A 12585-nucleotide genomic window follows, 5' to 3' on the forward strand; every position below is an offset into this window, starting at 1 on the left:
CGCACGTGTGTGTATGTGTGCATATATGTGTGTGCGTGCATGTGTATGCATGTGTGCACATGTGTGTCTGTGTGTGTGTCTGTGTGTGTAGGGCATTGTTTTAAGCCCTGAATGTTGATTAACTCGTTTATTCCTCATAAATACCCGATGAAGTAGGCCAACTACCTATTGTTCTTCCAGCACAAAGACCAGGAAAGGGAGGCACAGAGAGGTTGAGAAACTTGCCCTGTGTCACACAGCCAGGCACAAAGGCTGTGCCCAGCTCCCGGGGGTTCAGGGGGCCTGTGTCTGTCAAGGCCCCTGGTGAGTATCTGAAGGTAAGAGTGCTGTTTGGAACAGAGGTTCCAGAGTCACCTGATGACAAGCATCGCTTAGAAACTTGTTACAAATCCAGATTTCTGGGCCCCACTCTGGGAGATCCTGATACAAGGGGTCCCGAGTCAAGAATCTGAACCTTTAAGGACATCCCAGGTGACTCTATCTTGAGCGAGTTTGGGCACCAGTCCCTCTGGGCACCACATGAGAGGTCCTGCCCATCTTTGCTGGCTTTACACTGGGCCCCATGGCACACAATAGGTGCTCAGTAAATGTTTACCGGACTCCCAGCTAGCTGCCATGACGGCCCAGCTGCAGAAACCAGGCTTGGGCGAGACTGGTCAGGTTCTCCTCATCCCAGCAGAGCAGGGCCTGGCATCTGTTCCTAGGGCCCAGCCTCTCTCCTCTCTGAGCAGGGACCAGGGAGGTGGTCTGAAACTCCCAAAGCCCTGGGCAGACTGGACCGGCCCAGGAGCGCCTGTGCCAAGCTCCCTGCGGTGGCTCCTCCCCGCTCTGCTTGGGAATTCTGGCCCAGGAGAGCTAACAGTTCTGACAGCTGATAAGGAGGAGGAAGGTCAGGGAGGAGACAGCCCTTCCCAGGGTGGGGTGGGGTGGGCAGGCCACAGTAGCACAGCCAATGACCCAGGCCGGCCTCCCAGGTCATCTGATTGGAGCCCAGAGGCCAGGCTCACTAAAAATGTGCACCTTCCTGCCGGACAGGGTACTGGGCTGTGTGGCTGTCCTGAGGAACTGTGACAGCAACAGCTGTGGCCCTGCATCAGGTGGTGGGCCCGGGCTCCAGCCACCCCTCCTCCCTTCCCTGGCAGGGTAAGTTCCAGAGCATTTTGCTGGGTCTGCACTTGGAGAGCCCTCCCCCCAAGGCTAAGGCCCCCAGCCCCATGCTCAGTGTCACCTGTCAAGACAGGTGAGGCCGGAGAGCGTTTTCCTGGGGAGGGCGCATTCGAAACTCGAAACTCGCCCGGCCAGAAGCAGCAGGACGGGTGCGGTCTCGAGTGGGATTTCAGGCGAAGGGCCAGCCTGGTGTTCCTGTGTGTGAGAAATGGGCCAAGAGCCTGATGAGTGGAGCTGGACGCTGTCAGGGTGGCAGGGTGAGGTGGGGGTGCTGTCTCCCCAGGATCCCGACGACTGGGCGGACAGGGTGCCTGGTGGAAAGGTGAGGTCCCAAGAGGCTGTGGCCAGGGGTTCTGATCCCGGTTTGCCACTGAGTGATTCCACCCTCCGTGCCTCAGTTTCCCCATCTGTAAGATGAGGCATTGGTGTTGGTGCCCAGGGCAGTGTCTGCATGTGGCCAGCAGCCATAGTTGATGGAAACGGTGCAGTGCTGGTGACCCTGGAGGATGCAGGAGCCCTGGGTGGGCCCAGAGTCAGGCTTCCCCTGCACCCTGTGTCTTTCATGCTGCCTCTGCCCTCCCGTTACATCGGTGCCAGGGGTCTCAGAGGGGTTCCAGTGGCTCTCCGCGCCTCCGAAGCCTCAGTCCCCTCCTGGGGCTAGGGTTCCCACCAGCCACTGGGGATGAGGCCGCCTTCTCTCAGGGCTGGACTTGGGAGTGGGTTTAGAAGGAGGCAGGGACTGGATGCAGAGGCTGTCGGGGCAGTGAGGAGAGGCACAGGGGCCTGACCCAGAGGAGGGCAGAGGAGAGGCTGCCCTGGGGGCGAGGGGGCTCTGTGGCCCCTGGCAAGGGGTGGTATAGGGCCTCTGTGAGCCTCAGTTTCTCAGCATGCCATCCACCTGGCGACCTTGCCTCCCTCTCCCGCTGGCGCTATAGAATGGTCTGGAGCCCTCTGTGGCAGCAGCAGCCCCGGGCGAGTTCTGTTCACTAGGAAGGAGCCCGTCCTCATCCTCATCCTCGTTTACAGAGGAAGGCCGGGGCTCAAGGTGGCAGGACTGGCTGAGGACCACGGGCAGGTCACGCCTGGGGCTAGGATGCCCTTCCAAAACCCTGCCTCGGTTTCCTGGCGCTGTGGGGACAATAACCAGAAACCAGCCCTGCCCCACACATCTCTGTGATTAACTCACTCCCTGTACAGTGGAGGGAGGCGTGGCCCAGGGAGGCTCCCGGGCTGGCCCCAGGCCCATGACAAGCAGCCCCAGGGTGTCACCCAAGCAGGCGGCTCCAGGCTTGGCTGAGATCCCGCGGTGACGCTTGGGTGTCTATGGGCCTTAAAAGTTCACTCTCCAAACACATCAAACTTGTTCCACCCTACAGGGACTTTTTGTTTGTTTTTCTTTTAATAGACCGAATTCTTTGGAATCCGCTTAGATTTACAAAACAGGAAGACAGTTCAGAGAGTTCTCGTAAAACCCCACCCAGCGGCCTCTATGATTAGCATCTTACCTTGGTACGGTACATTTGTCACAACTAATGAGCCAACACCACCAATGCCTGATTACCAACTACAGCCCACACCTGACTCAGATTTCCTTCGTCTTTACCTAACGCCTTCGCCTGCCCCAGGAGCCTACCCAGAACCGCACTTTGCATTTAGTCCTTCTACGCATGTCCATGGTGGTGGGCATTCACCACCATGCCCAACTAATTTTTGTATTTTTAGTAGATACAGGGTTTCACCATGTTGGCCAGGCTGGTCTCGAACTCCTGACCTCATGATCCGCCCACCTCAGCCTCCCAAAGTGCTGGATTACAGGCATAAGCCACTGTGCCTGGCCGTGTGTCTTTTCTCTCAGGCCCTCTCAGCTGACAGAGCATGAAGGCATACATGTGTACACCAACCATGTATATATGCATGTCTCTAAGTATGCCTAGATGCAATATCTGTATCTCTGTTAGGTTAAATGTGAGTTCATGCTGACATCTCCAACTCAAATCTGTTATTACTAAGTGGATTCCAGCTCTGCCCCACCGGCGATCTGTAACCACCCCCTCCAACATTGAGAAACCTGGCTTTCACCATTGGCCATCCATTGACTTAACAGTTCTGTTCCAGTCTACATGTACGGAAGTATCAGAATGGCTGACCCATACCCCTGTGGGAGGCAACTTTATTCATTTATTTTTTGAGACAGGCTGTTGCTCTGTTGCCCAGGCTGGAGTGCAGTGGTGTGAGCATGGCTCACTGCAGCCTCGACCTCCCTGGCTCAAATGATCCTCCTGGCTTAGTCTCCTGAGTAGCTGGGACTACAGGCACATGCCACCACACCCAGCTAATTTTTTATTTTTCTGGAGACAGGGTCTCATCATGTTGCTCAGGCTGGTGTTGAACCCCTGGGCTCACGTGATCCTCCGGCCTCAGCCTCCCAAAGTACTGGGATTACAGATGTGAGCCACTGTGGCCGGCTGGAAAGCAACTTTATCAGCCAGAGTGGAGTGCGTCTGTGGGGCTCCTTTTGCCTTCAGTTTCACAGACTTAGTGGAACTTTCTTCCTCTCACTTCAATGAGATTGTCCTATACATTTGTGATACAGTTAATTGTTTTGTCAATCTCATGAGATTGTCGTATACATTTGTGATACAGTTAACGGTTTTGTCACATTTCACATTCATCCTGGGATTCCCCTGTCTGCCTACGTTTTTTTTTTTTTTTTTTTAATATTATTTGCATACATAGGGCGAGGTGGCTCACACCTGTAATCCCAGCACTTTGGGAGGCCAAGGCGGGTGGATCACTTGAGGTCAGGAGTTCGACACCAGCCTGACCAACATGGTCAAACCCCATCTGTACTAAAAATACAAAAATTAGCCAGGCGTGTTTGCGGGTGCCTGTAGTTGCAGCTACTCGGGAGGCTGAGGCAGGAGAATCACTTGAACCCGGGAGGCAGAGGTTGTGGGGAGCCGAGATTGTGCCATTGCACTACAGCCTGGGCAACAAGAGCGAAACTCCGTCTCAAAAAAAAAAAAAAAAAAAAAAGTGCATACATTAAGGCTCCCTGTGCTGTAAAGTTCAATGTCTTTTGGGAAATGGAGTCAGGTGTCTGTCATCACAGCATCATCCAGAATAGTTTCAGCGCCGAGAACTCCCCTGTGGCTCACTGACTCAGCTCCCAACTGTTGCCAATGCATTCATCCTCCTGCGATTTCTTTTCACAAGTGCAAACAGATACGAACGCATCCTCACCCCACTTTCAGACAGAAAATGGAGCAGACACTCTGCAGCTTGCTTTTTTCTGCTTAATACGTCTCAGGGGTCTTTCCTTGTTAGCACTCAGAGAAAGCCTTGCTTCTGTTTCACAGCTGCTGGCTACCTGTTGTGTGGCTGCAGTGTGGTTTATCTGACACCCAGGTTACCTCCAAGGCATTGCTGTTAGAAATAAGCGGTATGGACAACCACATACCTTGCCATTTCAGAAGTCGACAGTCATCTGCAGGGCGAACTCCCAGGAGTGGGGTTGCTGGGCAAAGGGTCAGCACAGTCGTGGTTTTATGAGCGTTGGTCATTTGCCCTCAGATCGGCCCCGCTGGCACCGTGCTCTCTGCAGCCTGCCCAGGGTGTGCTCCTGGATGCCGGGTGCTCCTGGATGCCGGGTGCTGCCACTCCAGGAGGTGCTGCCACTCCAGGAGGTGCCACAGGGCCCCTTGGGGTCTTTTTGCACTCCCTGACAGGGGGACATTGAGCAACATTTCCTACATTTTCCGGCGATAGGCAGAAGCTGTCCGCACGGGCCCCTCGCTGTTTTACTGTGGAGTTGTCGATCTTTTTCCTCTGGTGCTTGAAGCGGAGGTCAGCGTCTCAAGCGTGGTTTAATTAACAGCAGCTGCTGGCAGAGGGGCTGGGGCCAGCCTGACTCTAAACCAAGACCAGCAACAAAATTTGCTTGTTGCAAATTAAAAGTAACGGGAATGAGGAACATCAGACAAACCCCAGTGCAAGCACAATCACAAAGGTACCTACCAGTTCTCCCCAGAACTGTCGAGGTCAGGAGAATGGAGACATCTGAAAAACCTTCCCGGCCAAAAGGCACCCCAAAAGACGAGGTGATGAAACCAGACGTGGTGTCCCCCATGGACTTCTGCGTGGAGCGGAAGACGGATGTTAGGAGAAACTAAGGAAGTCGAGTCGAGTGTGAATTGTGAATAACAATAGCAGGTCGATGTTGGTTTATTGAATGTGACGGGTTACGCAGGTGTGAGATGGTCGTCACGGGGGAGGCTGATGGGAGTTTATGCCAGCGCCCTGCACTGGCTTCCCAACTCATCTATCTAAAACTTTCAAATAAAGTTTAGGTTAAAAAAACACCTTCAAAAAGCCACTTGAGGCTGGGTGCGGTGGCTCACGCCTGTAATCCCAGCACTTTGGGAGGTGGAGGTGGGTAGATCACTGGAGGTCAGAAGTTCGAGACCAGCCCAGCCAACATGGTGAAACCCCATCGCTACTAAAAATACAAAAATTAGCTGGGCATGGTGGCGCATGCCTGTAATCCCAGCTACTCAGGAGGCTGAGGTGGGAGAATCGCTTGAACCCAGAAGGTGGAGGTTGCAGTGAGATCATGCCGCTGCACTCCAGCCTGGGTGACAGGGCAAGACTCCGTCTCAAAAAAAAAAAAAAAAAAAGACATACTCCTCTAGGCACATTGCTATGCCTTTGCCCATTCTGGGACTCCTGCCTGACCTTCCCTTGCCCTCTTTGACACCTGCCATCCTTCAAAGCCCTGCTCAAATGTCACTGCCCCCAGAAAGCCTTCCCTGACTGCCAAGCACAGTTAATATCCTCACTCATACCCTCTGCCACCCAACGCCACTCCTGTTCCACACTATCAGTTGGATTTGTCTGATGTGTTTCTCACATTAGACAGGGGTTATGGGTTTGGGGGAGGAAGACCATGACAGCAAAGCACACTCCTGCTCGCATCATAGCAAGGACACCTGCTGTCAACAGGCTTTATCATTGATGCTGTGGACCCTGGTCACCTGGCTGAGGGGTGTCGGTTGGGCTTCCCCGTTTCCACACTATACTCTGTGGAAGGAAGCCACCATGTGCAGCCCACACTAAAGGAGTGGGGGTCACGCTCCGCCCCTCAGCCTAAGTTAGTTGGAATTCTTTTGCCCGGGGGGGTCTGTCTGTCTCTTCTCCCCTATTTACCCAGCTATCCCATCACTTACGTGTATTGGTGTGGACTCATACATATTTGTTTTCTTTTTTTTTGGAGATGGAGTCTTGCTCTATCACCAGGCTGGAGTGCAGTGGCGTGATCTTGGCTCACTGCAACCTCCGCCTTCCGGGTTCAAGCAATTCTCCTGTGTCAGCTGCCCGAGTAGCTGGGATTACAGGCGCGCACCACCGTACCCATCTAATTTTTGTATTTTTAGGAGAGGCGGGGTTTCACCATATGGGCCAGGCTGGTCTTGAACTCCTGACCTTGTGATCTGCCCATCTCAGCCTCCCAAAGTGCTGGGATTACAGGCGTGAGACACATTTGTTTTCTATTTGGGGTTATTTGTTTTCTATTTGGGGTCTATTTCTACATATTTGTTTTCTATTTGGGGTTGACATTACCACTGCTTTACCTGTGTTTTGTTGCTCACATTGTCCCAGCTTTGGCCACTTTCAGTTGACTCCTGTGTCCCTTTGTCACAGTTCCATCATTTCGGGGATCTATTGATCCATTTAACTATTGGTTGGTTGATGGATCACACTTCCTTACTTCCTGATGCGACGAGACACTCCAGGCCCACTGTGTTTATTTCCTGCTAGGGAATGTATTTCACAAATATTTCACGTGCGGAGGCTGGCACAGAGCCCCTCCTCCAGGCAGCCTCCCCAGCTGTCTACAGGCAGGACTGGGGCTGTGCAGTGCTCCCCTTTCCCGACCTCTCTGCGATGGCTGCTCCGGCCGAGCTGTCTCATCTGGCTCCATGGCTGCCTCCACCACAAGGCCGAGTCTGGGCTCTCTAGAGGGCGGTAGGCATCTGACTCATCCATGTCGGATGCTGAGCCAGGCCCAGCGTCGGGCAGGCAGGTTGGATCTGGGCAACACTGCCTGCTGATCCTGCCCCACTGAATAATAATGCCGATGACTGCTGTCCTTTGTGGGACCCCTCCTCTACGGTGGCAGGTGTTGGGCCTGGGCAGGGCCGTAAAGCAGCTACCCCGGGGGCTTCGAACCCAGGCTTCAGAATCTGCTCTCCGTCATCGGGGTTGCACCCCAGCATGCACTGTGTGGGCCAGTAGGGGAGTTTCCCGGTCCCCCCTGTGTGGTACCTGGACTGCTACGCTACCCTTGGTGAGCAGGGGAGGGCTATGCCAGGGTAGAAGAGGTGAGGGATGTGTCCATCCCGCAGCAAGTGAGGGGAGACCCCGGGACCCACACCTGGCTGGACACCAAAGTGGTGGGCCACGCCCCTTAGACGCCGCCTGGGAGACACCCCAGTGGGTTAGCAGGCATGTGAGGTAGCAGCTGTGGATGTTGGCCCAACAAGGGGCTGCTGCCTGGAGCCTGCACTGGGTACCCGTCACCAGGCAGCCACCCCCTCCCTGCCTCTCCAGTGTCCCAGGGGGAGGTGCAGCCAGTGCTGTGGCCAGATCCTGTTGGGCACTGCTCACAGGCACACGTGGCTCAACACGTGAGGCGGGAGAGCTCAAACTCCACCTAGGGCAAGCCCGTGCCCGCTGCAAGCCGGTGGTTCCCTCCCACCCAGCTGCCCACACAGCTTTGCCTCAGCAGAAGTGCACTTGACTGGGCTCTGCCCCCTTCTGCGTGTCTGGCAGAGGTGAACCCCGCTCAGAATACATGGGGCTGTTGGTGCCCACCTGGCTTGGGCAGCCCGGCCCCCTGTCACCGGCACTTGGTTTGTTAGTCATTCAGCAAACGCTTGCAGAGCGTGGCGCTGTGCCGGGCATGGGGCCCACAGAGAGCAAGGCCCGCCGGTGCCCTCGCTGGAGGAGCCCACGGTGCAGGGGACCTGCCTAGGAAGCAAGTGGTGGTGACAGACGATGGCCCCAGTCCCAGGAGGGGCGGAGCATGCTGAGGCTCTCCAGGGTGCAGGGCAAGGGCTGGCCGGGCTGGCGGCCAGGGTAGGCCTCTTTGAGGAGGCAACACACTGCTGTCACAGCCTGGAGGAGAAGGGGTGCCAGGAAGGAGTGGTGTGCAGAGGCCTGGGCAGGCGTTGGGGGTGTGGGACAGCACAGGGTGGCCAGGGCCCCGCCAGGAGTGGGAGAGGGGAGAGCAGGCGGAGGGGAGAGCAGGGGGAGGCTGGCAAGGGTGGCTTGGATGTAACCGGGTGGGGAAAGAGAGGGGTCATGTGCCAAGTGCCCTGTGGTGCCATCTGCTAAGATTCAGGGCTGGTGGGGGGCAATAGGTGTCCAGTTCTGGCTGGGTGGTGTCTGGGCTGGCTACTGGCCATCAGAGAGGCAGACAGTGGCACTGGCACAGGCCCTCATTCTGAGCTGCAGCCCGGGGACCTCAGTGAAAGCAGATGGCTCTGAAGTCCCCGCCGGCGTGAGCTCCCCGCACAGAGTGTGGCCCTTAGAGAAGGCATGACCTTGAGGCAGGAGGAGGCTGGGAGACGGGAGGTGTCCAAAGGGTGTGGTCAGCGAGTGGACCAGTGGCCCCAAGAGACAAGGAAGAGGGAGCCGGGAAGGGACTGCTGGGCTTAGCCACCTGGAAAACACTGGTGACCTGTGCCTGGGTAGTTTTGGGGAGCGCGGGGTGGGTGCGTTGCTGTGACGCCAGGAAGTGGGGCATGGAAAATAGCACTTGAGATTTTGCTGGGAGGTGGCAGCACTGGCCGCAGGTGTCTGCGATCACCAGCGTGCCCCCCGTGACATCTGGCCCAGTCCAGGTGGGTAGCAGGGGGCCTGCAGGAATCCCGAGCCCTCCTCCCCTCCGCCTACTGTCATCTCGGCCTCGGAGCCTCGAGCTCCCAGGAGATGGCTCCCAGCTGGGAGGACTTCACCCCTTCGGAGGAGGTGGGAGACTGTGTGCTTGCGCTGGGTTAATGATTGTGTAAGCCAAGGTCAGGATCAACCCCCGTCACCAGGCTCTGCAGAATGCTAACATTCCAGCTGAGGTCCCACCCGATTCACAAAAGTTGGGGCTCTGAGGAGTTCGGGCCTATGGGATTGGGGGTCCTGCGGGGACTCATCTGTAAGCTGGGATCTGATGTCCCCAGGCTCTTGGGAGAATGGCAGCCTCGCAGCCCCTGCCGTGTGCCCTCATCTGGGGCCTTCTCCTCTGTGCAGTCTCTCTTGGTCACCCACACCCCACCAGCCAGCTGGTCCATAGGGTGTTTCTGAGGCTTGGCCTCTTCTGGTTCTGTGATCTTTTTTTGGAGACAGGGCCCGGCTCTGTCGCCCAGGCTGGAGTGCAGTAGTGTGGTCATCTCTCGCTGCAGCCTCCAACTCCTGGGCTCAAGCAACGCTCCCACCTCAGCCTCCCGAGCAGCTGGGACTACAGGCATGCACCACCATGCCCAGCTAATTTTTTTGTATTTTTTGTAGAGACAGGTTTCACCATGTTGCCCAGGCTGGTCTCGAACTCTTGGACTCGAGTGATCCTCCTGCCTCGGCCTCCTAAACTGCTAGGATTACAGGCGTGATCCACTGCGCCCAGCCCTGGCTCTGGGATTTTACCCTCTCCGCACCTCTGTTGCTCGTGGTTTTGAAGGTGGAGATGCAGAGGACTGGCGGGAGCTGCAGGACTGCCGCGGGGGCTCCTACGTAGGTAGTGAGGGCTCTCTGGTCAGCTTCCCGCAAGGAAGGAAGGTCCGTCTTCTGAAATCTCTGCTGGGGAAACAGCTCGCTTCCCTCACCACCCCCAGATGAGGAGCACTGTGCTAAGGAGTCTCAGGCACCTGGTCAGCGGGTCAGGCAGACCCAGGGAGAAGAAAGGACTGTGGACCTGCTGGGCCGCAGAGTCAGCGATTCCCTGGGCTCCAGGCTGACGCCTGCCCCGACAGAGCAGGACATTCCGGCCAGTTGGGGGGTGGGTGTCTTCAGTTCCAGCCCAGGCACGAGAACTGCTGACCGCTTCCTGCAGGCCTCCCACCCGGCGGCCCAGCCACCCATCCGGCCGGGGTGGCCATCAGTCATCTGGAAAGCCTATGAGCCCCGTGTCCTCTTTTGCAAAGAGCAGTTCCTGAAATCACGGGGCCTAGAGCTCTGCTCTTCCGATCGGGGGCCGGTTGCAGCAGCAAAGGCCAGAAATAACACACGGTGTGAGTGCTGCTGAGTAGAGCACCATCCTAGCCCTTTCCGGGGGATGACTCATGATGCTGCCATTCCAGCACCAGCTGGTACGGGGCTCCAGGCTAGCGGCTTATCATGCCGGCCCAGATACACCCGTCCTCAAACTCGGGTGCGCAGAGGAATCAACTCAGGAAGGAACCTCGGGAGAGATTTGTGCCGGTCCTTCCCCCCGTCCTCGGGTCTGAGTAGGACTTGAGAATCCCTTGGGAGGTGTGCGGGGACATCTTTGCTTGTGTTTCTGGGAAACACTGCATTCAGCAGACAGCATTTTATACAGGAGGAATCGGAGGCCGGGAAAGATGACGGGGCTGCTCAGCGTGGAGCTGGGGTCCGGCCGGGCTGTGTTCTCCAGGGGCAGGGGCCGAACTCTGAGTTACATTTATTTATTTATTTATTTATTTATTTATTTATTTATTTATTATTTTTGAGACGGAGTCTTGCTCTGTCACCCAGGCTGGAGTGCAATGGCGCGATCTCGGCTCACTGCCACCTCGGCCTCCCAGGTTCAAGTGATTCTCTCACCTCTGCCTCCCAAGTAGCTAGGATTACAGGCACCTGCCACCACACTCAGCTAATTTTTGTATTTTTTTTTAGTAAAGACGGCATTTCACCATGTTGGCCGGGCTGGTCCCGACCTCCTGACCTCCCATGGCCTCCCAAAGTGCTGGGATTACAGGCGTGAGCCACTGTGCCTGGCCATCAGTCACCTTTAAAATGAAAGGGCCACGGAATCACCAGGAACTCTCCTTCCTGTGACCTTGGGTAAAGGTCTTTTTCACCCTGCCCCTCAGTCTCCCCATTTGTAAGCCTGAAGGTTGTAAATTACAATCTTCTTATCCAACCACTTGTCTTTATTTTATTTTATTTTATTTTATTTTATTTTATTTTATTTTATTTTATTTTATTTTTGAGATGGAGTCTCACTCTGTTGCCCAGGCTGGAATGCCGTGGCATGATCTCAGCTCACTGCAACCTCTGCCTCCCGGGTTCAAGCAATTCTCTCGCCTCAGCCTCCTGAGTAGCAGGGATTACAGGCATGTGCCACAACGCCCAGCTAATTTTTGTATTTTTAGCAGAGATGGGGTTTCACCGTGTTGGTCAGGCTGGTCTCAAACTCCTGACCTCGTGATCCACCTGCCTCGGTCTCCCTAAGTGCTGGGATTACAGGCGTGAGGCACGGTGCCCAGCCCACTTGTCTTTATTTGTTGCCTTCTCTTCCGCTCCGAGTTTAGGTTCATGTCGCCACCTGGTGATTGCCTTCTCTGTGCACACATTTGCACGATTGCAGGCATGACCAGGGTGGAGCAGCGAAGCGGGGCCTGATGTGACGTACCATGTTTCAAGCCTGTTTCACAGCACAAGACGGCCTCAGCTCTGTGGTCCACAAACCACATGACCAAATCTGGCCCCCTGTCTTGTATAATAGATAGTTTTCTTGGCACGTGGCCACACCCGTTCACTTACTGCTGTCTGTCTGCTTTCCTGCCGTAAGGGCAGGGTTGTGATGGACCTGATGGCTGGCGAAGCCAAACGCGTGTCCCCCTGGCCCTACCCAGAGCTCGTTTGCCTCCCCTGTTCTAAAACGACCTTGGAGGCTCCTGCGTGCCTGTTTCTGCTGGACAGGGCCGATGGGAGAACCAGCAGCCTGCTGAAGTGGGGAGACCAGTGTGGGTAGCCTCTAGCCCCTGGGCCTCTGCATTCCTGAGAGTCACTTTTATGGCGTTGTAGATTAACCCCCTGGGGTGCAAGCATGCTGGCCTCTCCTTGGCTACCAGCGTCCATAGTCCCCTGAAGTGGCTGTGGGAGATTTTAGCACACTGCCTGCTAGGAGCACAGTTGTTTGAGCTGGCCCTGACCCCTGAGAAGCCCTTTACTCCTCTGCTTTGCCTGGTTCCTCTCCCTCCAAGTCTCAGCCCAGGTGCCTCCTCTTTCAGGAAGCCTTCCTTGATTTCATCCTCCTCTCTTTCCTCCCAGGCCTCCCTTTGCTGCTGCACCGATCATGCTTTGCCATCCTGGTCTGTTTCCCAGTCAGTTCCCCCAACTTGTCTGTGAGCTCCTCCTGTGAGCAGCCAAACCACGGGACGGGTGGGGTCCCAGAAAGCAGAGCTG

Source organism: Nomascus leucogenys, chromosome 20, assembly GCF_006542625.1.
Source record: "Nomascus leucogenys isolate Asia chromosome 20, Asia_NLE_v1, whole genome shotgun sequence".
Classification (NCBI taxonomy): domain Eukaryota; kingdom Metazoa; phylum Chordata; class Mammalia; order Primates; family Hylobatidae; genus Nomascus; species Nomascus leucogenys.